The 17,068-nt window shown below is 47.8% G+C and overlaps 1 protein-coding gene across 2 annotated transcripts in view; it reads right to left on the bottom strand.

Moving 5' to 3' along the window:
- The window catches only part of SLC39A11 (solute carrier family 39 member 11), a 277,042-nt gene that overhangs the window by 104,086 nt on the left and 155,888 nt on the right, over window positions 1-17,068 (bottom strand). The gene's annotated exons all lie outside the window — the stretch shown is intronic.

Here is a 17,068-nt window from a genome sequence, read left to right as displayed (position 1 = left end):
TCAGATTATCCCAAATACTCATGGTTTCCCAAATGCCCAGATTATCCCAAATATCCATGGGTGATTTATCTGATTCCTAATGGAGGCAAACTGCCCGGCTCTGAAATACGGGAGAGCAAGACGGAGACAGAGAGTACAGGCTGCGGTTGCAGCCCCTTACCTATCAGGGAGGCTTCCTGGGGAGGAGGGTCTTGATCAAATCTTAAACCCGCAGTGGCACAAATGGAAAGGAGAGTCTCTCCATCATCTGAGCCTGCAGACCCTGACACGGATGACGCAGACAGGCCATCAGGTCCCGTCGTTGGGACGTCCACCGTGAGCAGGAAGGCCCAACAGCCCAGTTTTAATCGAACCCAAGTCCCCTGCACTGGCAGGCGGATTCTTACCCACTGCTCCACCGGGGGAGGCTAGGACCATCTTTCTTGCCTCCGATATTAGATCGTCTTTGTGTGCGTATGCACAGGTGTGTGCTTCTCAGCACACCTCGTTTTTGTTTTTTTTTTTAATTGTTGACAATACCTGATAACTCAGGCTACAGAGACTTGTCCTGGAACTGAACAAAACACGTGGGCTTTTAAGTCCATAAACACCAAAGACACAAGCAACCAGACCTGAGTGCAGGGCAAAGAGGAAGCTATGCAGTGATGGGGGGCACTCAGCTGTCTCTGGGGCCGGTCAGTGGACACCCCGGACGCCCAGACTCCCCTCTGAACACACAGCCCCAACAGGGATGCTCTCTGGTGGGAGTTGATAGAGACAAAATAAAACAAATAACTCTTCCCTTTTGGATTTTCATAACTTCAGGAAGGACAGATGGTTGGACACGGACCACGCCCTCGAATCAAAGGGACAGAAGTGCACTGTCCCAAACAAGCACGGGGGGCCCACGCTCATTCCTGTCCCCGTCACAGAGGGATCCGACTCTGGGTCTCCTGCAAGGGACGCACAGACAGCAGTGGAGCCGGGGGCCTCGTGAGCAAATTCCAGCACCAAACACGTGTGTGACAGGAACGTTGAGAGGTGTAAAGTCTGATGAACCGAGACGAGGATGCACCGAGACGAGGATGCGCGCCTCGCCTCGGGGTCCTCGCCGAAGTGTGAGCGCGGCTGTGGCTGCCTCTCACTGGTGGGAAACGGGAGGGTGCAAGCGCCTGATGTGCTGGGAAAGGTAAATAAGCCAGCATTTGATAACAGCCGCTAATGAGCCTGCAACGAGGAACATTAGTCCAGATAAATCATCGCCGAGAGGAGGGGTGCGTCCCCAGCTGTGAATGTTCTCGCCTCTCCTGGGAAGGCTGGTTAAATCTTCACACTCTGTCTAGTAAGATGCCAGCACCGCGGATGAAGGGTGACCCCTTAACAGAGGCAACAGCTGAGCCCAGCGTGGGATTAGGTGTCGACCCGTGAGATTTCCTGGGAGAGGAGAGGTCTGGGCACTTTTCAAGGAAGATTCGGCAAAGGGGAAGGACGTTTTGCAGAAGAAACAGCCAATGTCGGGTTTAGGAATGAAAAACCTCACCAGTGACATGGGGGGTAATACTGAACACTTAGTCTCAACAAATCCTCCTTCCTTCCAAAAGCCCCATGAGGTAGAGACGATCCCCTTCAACAAACGAGGAACTTAAAGAACAGAGAGGTAGAGCACCTGGTTCCAAGTCACAGTCCTGAATTCCAAGTCCCGAGTCCATCTTGGATGCAGGAGTCAAGCTGGGTCCTTTGCCTCCAGAAGCCACCTCTTAACCAGGGCCCTGCGGTTGACTGGGAGCCAGGGGTGGCGTGGTGACCTACCCCTTTGCTCGCAAGAGTGTGTGTTAGTCGCTCAGTCATGTCCGACTCTTTGCGACCCCATGGACCGCAGCCCGCCCCCAGGCTCCTCTGTCCCTGGGATTCTCCAGCCAAGAATACTGGAGTGGGTTGCCATTCCCTTCTTCAGGGGATCTTCCCAACCCAGGGATCGAACCTGGGTCTCCTGCATTGCAGGCAGATTCTTTACCATCTGAGGCACCAGGGAAGCCCCAAAGCATAGCAAAGCCAGTCACCGCAGTGACATTTAGGAACTTGAAATCCAAGACACTTAAGTTCAAAGAGACCCAGTGAGCCTGCATCACCAGCGGCAGAAAAGGCTCCGTGGAAACCCCTTTTCTATAATCACTCCCGCTGGTCGACAAACCCGAAACCGTGAAGACACTATTTGTTAACCCGTTAGATCTACTGTTTTAAGTATAAAGCTGCTGTCGGTAGGATATATTTATTAACACCAAGCCAGGGACACTGGGTTACAATCCTTTAAGGAAGGTGGAAAGGCTTCAAAGTTGCCCATCATCAAAACCCATTGTTTTAAAAATTTAAACTCGAGCATCTACGCATCCACACTGAGAAGGGGCCCGCCCAAAGCCGGGGCTCAGCCTGCCTCCCCGCTCTTCATCCTTCCGGGGGAGGCACCCCATTGCTAAATGTGGGAATGAGGACCACAGGGAACAGACAGACCAGACCAAGGCTCCTTTCCCAGCTGAATCACGAGGTGACTTTATTACACACACTTTGTCCCCTGCTTTCTTCTCCCCCAAACAAGGGACGTGATGCTTGGACCAACACACCGTACTGTACAGCAAAAAACAGAGCCGGGTCTGGTGGGCACAAGCTGGGGAAGTTGCGGGGAGAGGAGATAAGCCCCCTCCCCTCGGGGTGAGACCTCCTCCCCCGTGAAAGGGCCTGATGTCCTCAGATCACAGGCTCTGAATCACTTTCCACCACCGATGCTTTAGAAACTAAGGTGGGACTTCCTATCGCCTTTCCAGTAAAAAAAAAAATACAAGGATGATTTTGGAACAATGAGTCCTTACGGATTCAAGGCCCTCAGACAGATTTCATCTTGCTAGATAAATGCCACGGTAACCTTCATTTCGTCCCCCATGGGCCCAGACTCAGCAGGGACAGGATGTTTGCCGCCTCTGTGATGATGTAACCGACCAAATCCATCAATAATAGGCCCAGAGATGGACGTTCGGCCACCAGAGAATAAAAGGAACACTAATTAATAGATCAACAGCCACAAGAGCTTTAGAAATGTCCCTAAGATATTACTGGAGATGATCTGGTTGAATTAGCACAAGTAGGCAAATTCTCATCCGCTAAACACAGAAAGCTTCAGGTCCCTGGAAGAAACTCCTTCTCCCTAAATCCTTGCTGTGCTATGCCTGTGTTCAGTCATGTCCGACTCAGCAACACTGTGGCCTGTAGCCAGCCAGGCTCCGCTGTGCACGGGGTTTTCCAGGCAATAACACTGGAGTGCTCTGCCATTTCCTCCTCCAGAGGATCTTCCCCATCCAGGGACTGAACCGCGTCTCCTGCATTGGCAGGTGGATTCTTTACCGCTGAGCCACCGGAGAAGCCCTCTTGGGTTATCCATTTTAAATACAGCAGTGTGTACGTGGCTTACACATCATAGTAAACAGTTTCATATTCCACCTGTTTCATTTAAAACCTCAGAAATATTTCCTAAATGCCATAGCCTCTGGGACTCTAGTTTTTAATGGCTGCAGGGCATTTTTGTTTAGTCCCAAGTCTATCCTTTTCCTTTTTTATTTAAGTTTGAGTCATTGCTCTTTGTTCCCCGGATGTTAAAAGGCGCAGTGCTTCCCCCTCGCCACATGGGGGCGTACTCCTCCAGCTCCCTTCCATCCACCCCAGGAAAGTTCCTCCTTCACTGCAGGCACTAACTCTCTTTTCCAGCTTCACGGTTCATACATACCCCTGGATCACGTTAAAGGGCTGGCCTACCCCAGGAGGCAGAGCAAGTGAGGAATAGCTCCTACTGCTGGGACTTCCCTGGCGGTCCAGTGGTTAACACCCCGGCTCCCAATGCAAGGGGCCCAGGGTTCAATCCCTGGTCAGGGAACTGGATCCCACACGCTGCAACTAAGACCTGGTTCAGCCAAATAAATAAATAAATAAATAATATTTAAAAACAACAACAACAACTCCTACTGCAAACGGTGGGAGGTGGGGAATCTCCGTGCAGAAGATCCTTAAACATCCCGGTGCTTACTCGCTTGCTCATAAATTACTCCTGGCCAACAACTGGTTTCCTGAAATTGAACTGCAACAGAGATGCGGTGTGCACATGCCTTCTACAAATGCAAATGCAAGAGAGACGCATTTGAAAATAAACCAGAGAAGATTCCTTTCACTGACCCAGGGCTCCCTCTCCATCTTTCCGTAAGTACCACCTCTTCAGGCTAACTTCTGCTTCCATTTCCAAAGAAAGGAGAGACAGCCTTGGAGATGGAGCAATAAACCAGACAGACTCATTCCTGGCTTTTGATCGTGGCGGGGAGGAAGAAAGTCCTGGTGGTTTCAGGGAGAAAAAAAGGATTTTCAAATGCAGAGGAAGATTCTGACCCTTCAACATTTCGCCTTCAGTGCCGTCTTTGGAGCCTGTCGGGCACCTGAAAGGTGACTCAGCTGTGAGGAACGGGGAAGGTCGGTGTGCTGCAGATGGGTGACAGAATGCAGTCTATCGCTGATCAAGAGACAAGAGGAAACGGAAGGGAAAAAGATGCTCATGCCTTTCCTGGAAGAAATTCCTTACACGCTCACTCACCCAGGACTGTCTTTAGATCGCCCAGAACCCCACGGAAATAGCGTCACATCGGCTGCAAATATCCCAGCGTTAAACCAGGATGTCATCAATTTAATACGTTTAATGGTTTTAACTGGTCAAGGCAGGGCTGGTTAGCCATTCAATCCATCCTGCCATTGGGCAAGGACCCCCCAGTACAAACTCTCCTCCCAATAACCTCATTTCTAAAGATACAGATGTAGTCTTAAGCAACCTTGGAAAACCTACAAGAATACAGAAGAAAAGTGAAATCACATTAACTGAAAAAAGTTTTTTTGAGTTCGCTGTATTTCCTTCCACACTTTTTCAAGTGGTTTGACGTAAGTGGGGTGATCACATTATACAACCGCAGACTATTTTTATTCCCACTGAACACAACACAAACATTTCCCCCATATGATTAAAAAACCCTTAGAAGTATTTCAAGCGGTACAAATTACTGTTCACCTTCTCAAACCACTGGGCATTTAGGCTATCCCTAAAGTTTTCTTTTCCCTAAAAATATCACTGCAGAACCTTTAACCTATATAAACAATCAGCAATTAGAACCAAATTCCCAGAGGCTGAACTGCTGATCCAAGGGCCTTGATGGGTTGGTCTAACTAATTTCCGGAAAGGCCACTCCATTTATAGTCCTCTGAGCAGGGTCTTCAAGTTTTCATCATGCCGTTTTTTTCAGTCAGCCTGAGTATTTTTCATTTAAAAATAAATGTATCCATTTATGGGGGAAATGACATTTCCCCTCTGACTGCAAATCAAAGTGGACATTTCTTATGGCTCCACGCATATTACTTTCCTCCTTTGTACAAGGTCCTCTGTTCAGAGGAGGTCTCTTTAAGGAATGTGAATAGGATTAGACAATTCCTCAGAGACATGAGTAATTTTCCTGTGATCCACTTATGCGTGTCAGTGAGTAATGGGATGGAGTTGGGAGCAGCGGGTATTATTATAAATTAGACAAAAGGATCCAGTTGGTCACACTGAAATTTCAGCCTCCACTTACTAAATTCCTTTTTGACATTCCTCAGGACAGAAAAGTGCCCTTAAGAAAAACTGCTGGACAAAACCACAGTCCAGCAAAATGCATGCACCTCTATGCTCATAGCGACACTAGCCGCAATAGCCAGGACACGGAAACCACCGGAATGCCCATCAGCGGAGGCATGCGTACAGAGGCTGTGGCGCATATATGCGATGGAATATTACACAGTCGTTAAAAAGAACGAAATAAAGCCATTTGCAGCAACACAGACAGACCTAGAGATCAGCATCCTGAGTGAAGTCAGACAGAGAAAGACAAATAGCACATGATGTCACTAATGTGTGGGGTCTCAACCAGGACACAAACGAACGTTCTTATGAAACAGAACCAGACTCCCAGACGTGAGAGAGCAGACTAGTGGTTGCCAGGGTGGTGGTGCGGCAGGGCGGATGTATTAGGGATTTGGGATTAGCAAGTGGAGACTATTATACAGAGAATGGACAAACAACAAAATCCTACTGCAGAGCACAAGGAACTGTATTCAGTAACCTGTGATAAAACAGAAAAATATGCAAGAGGATGTATATATATATGTGCATATATATACCTACATATGCATATATATGTTTAACTGAACCAGTTTCCTGTTCAGCAGAAATTAAACACGACACTGTAGATCAACTATACTTCAACAACAAACAGTTTAAAGAGGCCGCTAGCAACGTTCTAGCACAGCTGTGGGTGCTGCTGCTGCTAAGTCGCTTCAGTCGTGTCTGACTGCAGGGCCCCATAGACGGCAGCCCACCAGGCTCCTCCGTCCCTGGGATTCTCCAGGCAAGAATACTGGAGTAGGTTGCCATTTCCTTCTCCAAGATTTGGGTGCAATGTGAACATTTTTATTGAGTTGCCAGAAACCTTCAATTTATTTAAAAAAACAAAGGCAGTATCTGCAAAGTTCAATAAACAAAGTTCAATAAAACAAGGTCTTCCTGTACAGCAAGAATATTTCGTGTGGACAGGACCCTTTCGAGAGCCTCTGGATTTAGCAAATAAAAAGGGTGTTGCTCAGCTGCAAATGAATTTCAGATAAAACAAAACCTTTCAGTATAAGTATATCCCAAATACTGTAGGGGGTATACTTATGCTAAAAAGTTCTCATTGTTGATCTGAAAGTTGATTTTCACTGGGTATCTTGTATTTTAACCTACAGTCCTATCTGTGACCAATTTTGGGCCCAAGTTCCAGGTCAGGAAGAAATTGGGCCAAATGTGACTGCACGCTCCTCTGAAAGCGGCCACATGTTTGTCTCAGCGAGAAATCTTTCAAAGATGTGCTGCGTGGGTCGTGTATAAGTCAGGATAGGAAAAGATTCCATGAGAGACCAAGGAAGCTTCATGGAAAGATCACTGAAGTATTCATTATGCTTAGTTACTAACCTTTAGGCAGAGACACATCTGGAGTTTAAGGAACATGGTGAAAACCTTAATTGGGGCTCAGATGGTAAAGAATCCACCTGCAACGTGGGACGCCCGGGTTCGATCCCTGGGTCAAGAAGATCCCCTGAAGAAAGGAATGGCACCCCACTCCAACATTCTTGCCTGGAGAATTTCATGGACAGAAGGAGCCTGGAAGGCTATACTCCATAGAGTTGCAAAGAGTCAGACACAACCGAGAAAAACCTTATTTACAACCTTAGTAACTATAATAGATATATCTCCATTTATCATTCTAATAACCCACAATCCACAGGAGCATCAGAGGCTCTGTGCTGTGTAAGAAGGCTGACTAGATCCCTTGTCTTTTCAGTCTGCACATTTTCCCAGGCACTGGAAGTCATCCATGCCTTAGCTTTGATGCTTATGAATAAGCAATTGCTTTGCTACAATGGGGAAACAAATAGGTCTGCATAATTGGTAAAAAATTAAATGTACATCAGAAGAAGAAATGGGTTCTCTATTAGCTAAAGATTTCTCATCCTATTAAGCAAACCACCCACTAAAACACTGCTTGTTCCAAATAGCTAAGTATGATAATAACTTCTACTCTGCGTCAGTGGAGCTTGGATCTCCAATAAGATTAAAATGTCCACCTACCAGGTCAGCGCCTCTATTTTATAAAGGGACAGACGACTGTTTCATCAACATGAGCTCATCTCTGGTGAATTAACTGTTCGCTAAAAAATAAACCCCAAGTGGGCTCCAGGACCATCGCTCCTTCTCTGTAGTTGACCCAACACACTGTGTTCAGTGCAAACTCCCTGGTGGGGAAAGGACCATCGTGGCTTTTGGGGGATCCATCAGCAAGGAGACATTTGATTCCAAAGAGCTCCAGACCCCTCTTTGGAGAAGGGCTTCCCTAGTGGCTTGGATGGTAAAGAATCTGCCTACAATGTGGCAGATCCAGGTTGGATCCCTGGGTCAGGAAGATCCCCTGGAGAAGGGAATGGCTACCCACTCCAGTATTCTTGCCTGGAGAATTTCAAGGACAGAGGAGCCTGACGGTCTACAGTCCATGGGATCACAAAGAGTCGGACACAGCTGGCGACTAAACACCGCATTAGAGAAAGGGCATTTTGGAGAACTTTGCGCATCTTGGAGAAGAAGGTTTAGGAGAGCTCTGCAAAGGACCCTCAGCCTCTCTGGGAAAGATGGTGGCTCCTCCCTGGTCTTGCTGCTGCTGCCGCCAAGTCGCTTCAGTCGTGTCCGACTCTGTGCGACCCCATAGATGGCAGCCCACCAGGCTCCCCCGTCCCTGGGATTCTCCAGGCAAGAACACTGGAGTGGGTTGCCAGTCTTACATGGTTATAAATACCAGGTCTAGGAGGAGGCATCCAAATACGCAGCATCTATTTCAGGGCTTGTGTTCAACTGCTACTGTGAGCTTCATAGTCACTAGGCTCCCTTTCACCTTTAACAGAAGGCTGCTCTGCCATCCCCTCTAACTCTGAGAATAAAGACTCCTAGCCAAGATCATTGTACCTCCAAGTGCGGAATGAACACCATCCAGAGCTGTGCATGGGGGCGGCTCTTAAAAGATGACTCCAGGACCCCTCCTGGTAGCTACTGAGTTAGAGCCCCTGGGAGAAGGGCCCAGGAGTCTGCATTGCACAAGCCACACGACCCCTCCAGGCTCACCCCAGCGTAACTGGGATACAGACGGCGTTCTAAACATGGATGGTTTAGGGACTTCACTGGTGGTCCCGTGGTTAAGACTTTAGCTTCCAATGCAGGGGGTGTGGTTTTGATCCCAGGTTGGGATCCCACGTGCCTCTTGGCCAAAAAAATCCCCATAAAACAGAGCAGTGTTGTAGAAAATTTGATAAGGACTTTAAAAATGGTCCACATCAAAAATAAAATTTAAGTAAAAAAAAGGATGACAAGGAATTATGAGGGGGGTTCGGACCAGGGGTTGAGCAGCCTCTCAACAGAGGAGCTTACTAACCAGGAGGAAATTCCAGGAGACGATGGACATACTGGAAGCCAACGGCACTGGATCAGCAGACAAAGTCCCTTTCCTGGGGGAGAGGATGTAGGTCATCACAAAGAATATCCTCCCACAGAGAGCCTGCATGGGGCAGAAGCTCCTGCACTCTTCTGGGTGGAGAAGGGTCCCTGTGCCGGTGTAACCTATGAGGCTGGAAGGGTGAAGCTGTATCAAGGCCCTGTTGGACATCCATGGGTTAGTTGGGCTCATTTCCAATCAGCATGGGCTTAGCAATTAGCATTACATTGAGAGGCACATAATTTACACATTATGGAAACGCAACTAAATGTCTGTCTCTAAAGGTCTTGTTTTCCTAATCAGGTAAATATTTCCCCAGCAGAATTTCCATGCTATTAATCTGCTCAAGAAACATTTCAGACAGAGGGCAGGGGTAAACTTCAGCACAGCTACCCATGCTGTTAGGAAAAAAAAAAAAAACAGTCTCCCAAGATCAGGGTCCCACTCTCCCACCCCGGGTGTTTGCAGGGCACGTTGTGTGACAGCGAAGTTCTGCAAAGTTTGACTTGCGGGTGGAGGGTGGACCGTGGAAAGAAAAACCTGCCGGCCTGGCTGGGGGAGGCGCGAGGGGGACGCTCCTGGCCGATCTGGTGTGAGTTTGCGAGTTCCATCATCGCCTCCCCACTCTCCAGATCAGCAAAAGTGACCAGGACACACGAGCCGCCTGTTTCTCGGCCAGGATGATCGGGGAAGAAAGCTACCAGGGCTGTGGGGCCTCTGGACTCTCCTTTCCAGCATACGCACCTGTGTGTGTCCGTGGGGGGGGGGGGGGGGGTGTGCCCATGTGTGAGAGAGAAAGAGAGACAGCAGTGTGCTCACCCCAGATGAGCACCATGGTTTTGCTCCGAGGCGCTCTAACAGTCTCTCTCAGTCCTTAGGGCAGCGAGTGGTCCCCATCCTTTCTCGCACCAGGGACCACTTTCATGGAAGATGACCTTTCTACTGACCCTGGGGTGGGGGTAGGGGGGATGGTTTCAGGACGATTCAAATGCATCACATTTATTGTGCTCTGCATTCCTATCATTATTACAGCAGCTCCCCCTCAGCTCATCGGGCTTTAGATCCCAGAGGGTGGGGACCCCTGTCTTAGGGAACTGTCAAATAAAGAAAAGAATGCATGGTCGGTGTGGGCAGCTGGGGACAGGGCGGACACAGGCTGAGTCGCTGGCTGAAGGCACCCAGGCCTCCAGGAGCTGCCTACCAGGGAGACAAGACAGCAGGGGGGCGCACCCACAGCAGGCGCTCCAACATTCTCCTCTTTTCTCACCCCTCCAGGCTTCTCTCTGCCCCTTCTTCTCCGAGCTAACGACACAGAGGACTCTAGGCGTCACTGGGCATGGAGGACGCGAGAGGAATGGGGCTGGGGGACCAGATGAGATTCAGCTCACTCGCTTTCAAGGAGCCAGTTCCTGGGCCACCCAAGTTCTCATCCCAGTCCCACCATGTCCTGGTTCTACACCTTCAGGGACATCGCTCGGTACCCGGGGACCTCAGTCTCCATCTCCATGTGGGGATGCTAACACTGCCCGCCCCGAAGTTCAGGTGAGAGGAGACGGGTGTGGGCCCCCCCGTGGGCACACAGCCACGACAACGCAAAACCCATCCATCTCAGCAGCTCCCACAGTGAACTTGTATTCCATTTATAAAAACATGAAAGAAAGGTTAATGGCGTGGCTAGCATACCTAGTCCATCCTTCACTTAAATCGCCAAAAGCAGGAGGTTCGTAGTGAAGGAGGAAGAAATTAGATTATGATCGAACCTGGTGCAGAATTTTCAAGCACCGTCCAACCCCAACGCCCCACACCTGAAATGCAGAAGCAGGCCACGACTGTAATATGAACGTTTCAAAATTCCATAGTTGCGTTGACATTTTCAACTTTCAGGAAGGACCACGAACCTCTAAAGACAAGAGGAATTTTCCATCAATAAAAGGAGCAGGCCAGTGCCCTTCAAGATACCGTCAATCTTTCTTGGAACTACAAAGCAACATTTTTTTTCCTTTCATTTAAAAAAAAATAGTTACTGATCTAACACAGTTTACTTAGGTTAACAGTGATACCAGTTTTCACTTCCTAAAAAAATTTATGACAGTCAAGGAGATGGGAGCAAAGTACGTCACTAGCATACCTGCTTATGATCCAGATAAAGCTATGATATGTAGACAGACAGACAGACATAGACAGATAGCCAGACAGGCAGAAGTGAAAGGGAAAGGCGCTCAGTCGTGTCCGACTCTTTTCGACGCCATAGACTATACAGTCCATGGGATTCTCCAGGCCAGAATACTGGAGCGGGCAGCCTTTCCCTTCTCCATGGGAGCTTCCCAACCCAGGGATCGAACCCAGGTCTCCCACATTGCAGGCAGATTCTTTACCAGCTGAGTCACAAGGGAAGCCCAAGAATACTGGAGTGGGTAGCCTATCCCTTCCCCAGCAGATCTTCCCAACCCAGGAATCGAACAAGGGTCTCCTGCATTGCAGGCGGATTCTTTACCAACTGAGCTATGAGGGAAGCCTCAGACAGGCAGACATACATATATAAATATACATGTGATCTATGTAATATAAATAAATAATATTCTGATGCTATTTCATTAAACCATTATATTTGCATTTTCAGATCTAATTTCATACATATATATATATAAATATTTTGTTGTCATTATTGTTGTTTAGTTGCTAAGTTGTGTCCAACTCTCTGTGACCCCACGGACTGAATCTTGCCAGGCTCCTCTGTCCATTCAGCTCTGAGGGACTGCTCTGAAGAGGTAAGGGAGAAGTCAGGATACACAGTTTTTGAAAACAAAACTAAACAAAAACAGGTAGTCAGAACATCAAAAGACTAGTGTTAATTAAAGAAACAGAGAAGGCAATGGCACCCCACTCCAGAACTCTTGCCTAGAAAATCCCATGGATGGAGGAGCCTGGAAGGCTGCAGTCCATGGGATCGCCGAGGGCTGGACACGACCGAGGAACTTCACTTTCACTTTTCATGCACTGGAGAAGGAAATGGCAAAAGAAAAAAACAGACATCTCAAGTTAATGAATTCAGCGCTTTCCCCTGTATCGGAAGATGCAGGAGTCTGGCTCATTGAAATCATGCCTTCGAAATGCACCTTCACTGTCTAGGGCCAGGATCCCATCTTTCTCCGTCCTGCATCCCCTCAGGGTACGCAGCCCACGGCTGCTACAGTGGCAGATGGTTTGATGGCCCCCAGCATCCTTTGTTTACTGATCTGGCAGGTGACATTCTGTCCTCAGTATCAAAGGGCATAAAATTTCAGTTAAGCACAACAGACCTGTTGCGCCAACAGTCAACACTAACGTGTCCTACATTAAAAAATCTGGCAAGGGAGAAAAGATCTCACGTGAAGTATTCTTACCATAATAAAATAACATTTAAAAAGAAATGACACCTAAATAACTTCTATAAAAATTATACTTTAAAATAAAACTGTAAGTTCAGATTCTCGGAACTCATGGTAGACCTGGGTAGGACTCTGCAGGTACGACAGGCATTCTAGAAAACAAAGCTTCGGGGAGAAAGGAGGAGCCAGGAAAACACAATGAAAACCCATTAAGAATGGAATCCCAGGGGTTTTGCTGGTGGTCCAGGGGCTAAGACTTTGTGCTCACAAGGAAGGCAGCCTGGGTTCGATCCCTGGTCGAGGAACTAGATCCCACATGCCGCAGCTAAGACCAGCACAGCCAAAAATAAATAAAATATATCTTAGAAAGAACGGACGCCCAAGCTTGCTACGTCCAGCCCAGATCCCTCACCAGCTGTCCGCTGGGCATCTTCACTTGGGGGTCTTCTTGTCATTCTGCTCACTCTGCACTAAATGGAACATGTCACCTTACGCCTCAAATGCGTTCCTCCTCTCGCAATTGCTCTTTGGATCACAGATTCTGTAATCACCCTCACCTACCAAATGAGGAACATGGGAGCGAGCATCAGTACAGAAAACCCAAGGAACCCACGCTGAGAAACCCTGTTCCAAGAGGAGCCCAGGGAAACCCAGGGAGGGATGCTGGCAGGGGGGCAGGGGGCGGCAAGTGCGGAGGGGAGGAGGCAGGGTCGTGCACTCTGCCCACAGGATAACCTGCCAGGCCCTTCACAACCGTTCCTGAACCTAGTCCAAAGTACGTGAGCAAGAAACGAATATCCAACCCAGAATGGGCTACCTGGCGCTTTTCTTGACATTATCAGAACGGAGCATTTATCCAGCCTAAATTCCTGAAGTGGCGAGTTCTCCCCTGCCCACCAAAATCTGTCCCTGATTATGCCCCTGCAGCCCCAAGCCTGCAGAGGAGTCAGGTCTGGGCTCAGCCAAGCCTGCGGGACCGCTGGCGCCAGGTAGCAGGGTGGGGTTGGGGGGCTTCAGAAAGCAGGGAGCCTGCTGCCATGGCAACCAGCGATTAACCAGGGATGGGGAAGAAGGTGCTCAGCTAATTGAAACCCAGGCAACGTTTTAGCTCAAACGCCGAGAAAGTTAATGCTCGGTTAGATTTTCTCTTGTCCTCTTTCCCTGCTGTCTTCTCTTGCAGCAAGTGGCTTTAAACCATTGCCTCCCTCCACACTCCCCTCCACAATCACCCCTAAAGATGAGGTTTCTGAAAATCCACCGAACCGAATCTCCCCTCCCCATCACCACAGCCGGGCACAGAGCGGCCTGCGAGCTCCCGTTTTCTCTATCGCCTCTCTATCCCAGAGGAAATTCTGTTTGCGAAAAGATCCTTAGCATCACATGCATTCTCCCATCACTTCCTCACGGCAGGAACCCAGGACAGGCGTTCTCACTCTGGAATATGAGTAAGAATCACTCGGAGAATTCTCGAAGGCAGGTTCCCCATCCCAGGACAGCTGACTGTGGCAGATCTTTTTCGAGCTCCCCAAGGAATCTTGATATAAAGAGAACAAGTTTCACCCCATGAGAAATGCAACCCAACGGGTGTGGGCTTCTCCCACAGCGCTGTCTGCCGTAGGGCAGGCAGAGGGTGAAAGGGTTAACAGGAGAACACCCTCCGCCTCTCTGGGGGCTCCCTAACGCATGTTCTGAACGTGCTGAACCGCACGGAAAACACCTCCCAGGATCTTCACCATCAAGACATGCCTTCTTCAAGACACAAAAAACAAAGATGATTGGAACCCAGAAACATTCATGGATGAACTCACTGCTTTCAATGTGAGTCCCCCCACTCAAAAATTCCTTCCCAGCCTACCAGCTTAACAGAAGTATGAACACGGCTCATGGGTCCGTCTTGAGGATAGTGAACGTTTGTTCATATGTTTATTCCCTTGTCCAATGTATGGAAATGTCAAATAGCAAGTCTTGAAAAAGACACAAGTTCATGAAACTCCAGGAAATGAGGCTGAAGGATGACCGGCTGCCTGGCAGAACCTGGGACACAAAGGACCCGGCCAACCACTGAGCACCAGATGCAAGCAGGATTGCTTCCCAGATGTAAGTTTCTGCTGGAGATAGGTAGGTTTCCAGCAAGACTAAGGATTAAGATAAAACAGAAATCTCCCTCTACAAACACCTAGAAATATGCATGAAATAAACAAACCAAAAAGGTTTCAAATGCACATCTGAGCTTGCAACACCGAAAGGGAGTATTACTCACCGACTATGCCTCACATATGTGCATATATATATATGCCTAACGGGATAAAGGACATCTGTTCTGGGTGTTAGTTCTAAAAGGTCTTGTGCGGAATGAAGCAGGGCAAAGACTAATAGAGTTTTGCCAAGAAAATGTACTGGTCATAGCAAACACCCTCTTCCAACAACACAAGAGAAGACTCTACACATGGACATCACCAGATGGTCAACACCAAAATCAGATTGATTATATACTATGCAGCCAAAGATGGAGAAGCTCTATACAGTCAACAAAAACAAGACCAGGAGCTGACTGTGGCTCAGATCATGAACTCCTTATTACCAAATTTGGACTTAAATTGAAGAAAGTAGGAAAACCGCTAGACCACTCAGGTATGACCTAAATCAAATTCCTTATGATTATACAGTGGAAGTGAGAAATAGATTTAAGGGCCTAGATCTGATAGATAGAGTCCCTGATGAACTATGGACGGAGGTTCGTGACATTGTACAGGAGACAGGGATCAAGACCATCCCCATGGAAAAGAAATGCAAAAAAGCAAAATGGCTGTCTGAGGAGGCATTACAAATAGCTGTGAAAAGAAGAGAGGTGAAAAGCAAAGGAGAAAAGAAAAGATATAAGCATCTGAATGCAGAGTTCCAAAGAATAGCAAGAAGAGATAAGAAAGCCTTCTTCAGCGATCAATGCAAAGAAATAGAGGAAAAGAACAGAATGGGAAAGACTAGAGATCTCTTCAAGAAAATTAGAGATACCAAGGGAACATTTCATGCAAAGACGGGCTTGATAAAGGACAGAAATAGTATGGACCTAACAGAAGCAGAAGATATTAAGAAGAGGTGGCAAGAATACAAGGAAGAACTGTACAAAAAAGATCTTCATGACCCAGATAATCATGATGATATGATCACAAATTTAGAGCCAGACATCTTGGAAAGTGAAGTCAAGTGGGCCTTAGAAATCATCACTACGAACAAAGCTAGCGGAGGTGATGAACAGGGAGGCCTGGCGTGCTGCGGTTCATGGGGTCGCAAAGAGTCGTACACGACTGAGCGACTGAACTGAACTGAACTGGATAAAGGGCTTCCCAGGTGGCGCTAGTGGTAAAGAACCTACCTGCCAACGCAGGAGGCGGTAAGACACACAGTTTCAATCCCTGGGTCGGGAAGATCCCCTGGAGGAGGGCATGGCAACCCACTCCAGCATTCTTGCCTGGAGAATCGCATGGACAGAGGAGCCTGGTGGGCTACAGTCCATGGGGTCACAAAAGAGTCAGTCACGACTGAAGTGACTTAGCACACACACATGCAACTTGATGGAAGCCGTAAGAGAAGAAATTAAAACCACTGAAAAGAAGCGTGTGTAACAAAGACAAAGCAGAGATACTAACATCCTAAAAATAAAAGACACCAAAACAAGCGGAAAAGACATAAGCAGACATAAACCTGAAATGAGGCTGCTGTCGTATGGATTTTTATGATGCCCGCAGAGAATATACAACATATAACACAATTCCAGTTTGATGAAAGCTGTCTGAATGGAATAATATGGAATAATACTGTCAAAGTGCTAAACGAAATAAACATTTCTGTCAACCTAGAAATTTAAATGCAACTCAATTTTCCCTTTCAAGAGTCAGAGCAAAATAAAGGTATTTTTAGAGAAGACTAAGCTTTTTCCCTTCATGGATCCCAAATGAAGAAGCATTAAAGGAAGCGTGGAAGCAATGAATGTTACAAGCCAGCAGCAAACAGCACCTGCTGATGGGGCAGGCTCTGGCACTGGTCAAGAAGTCCATTTGGAAGTATCTGGAAGAGCCAGGTTCTCGTAGGGAAGGGGGAAAAAAAACTCCTATACCCACTGAGGTTCTGTGCCTGAGGCCTGTAAATTAAGCCAACAAAGACACACTAACAAGAAAAAAACAAACAGAGGTTATCAACATGTGCAGCACGCACACACAAAGGGGAAACTCAGGGATGAGTAACTCAAAGGGGTGCGTAGAATGTGGGGCTGCTGTAGCATCTTATCAAAGAATAACACATCTGGAGAGAAAGGACAAGACAAAGGAAGAGAGAGTTAGGCTTTTAGGAATGAAACACTGGGAAGGTTAACACATGGGGGAACTAATGGGAGAAAAGGGTTGTTTGGGGAAGGCCTGCTACAGATTCCGTGGTGCCTCCTCTGGGCAGATGAGCTCTAAACTTGTCTCTGGAGGCAAAGAGTCCTTCCGCACCTTCTAAGGCCTCTTTCTCACAGGCAATTTTATGTCCCGTTTCTTAGGTAGAAAGAGGGAGGTCCAGGAGCCCTTCCTGCATCTGCCATTTCAGCTCCAAAGAATC

Source organism: Ovis canadensis, chromosome 11 (genome assembly GCF_042477335.2).
Source record: "Ovis canadensis isolate MfBH-ARS-UI-01 breed Bighorn chromosome 11, ARS-UI_OviCan_v2, whole genome shotgun sequence".
Lineage (NCBI taxonomy): Eukaryota > Metazoa > Chordata > Mammalia > Artiodactyla > Bovidae > Ovis > Ovis canadensis.
Note: the sequence above shows the minus strand (reverse complement) of the source record. Positions and strands in the feature narration are given on the sequence as shown.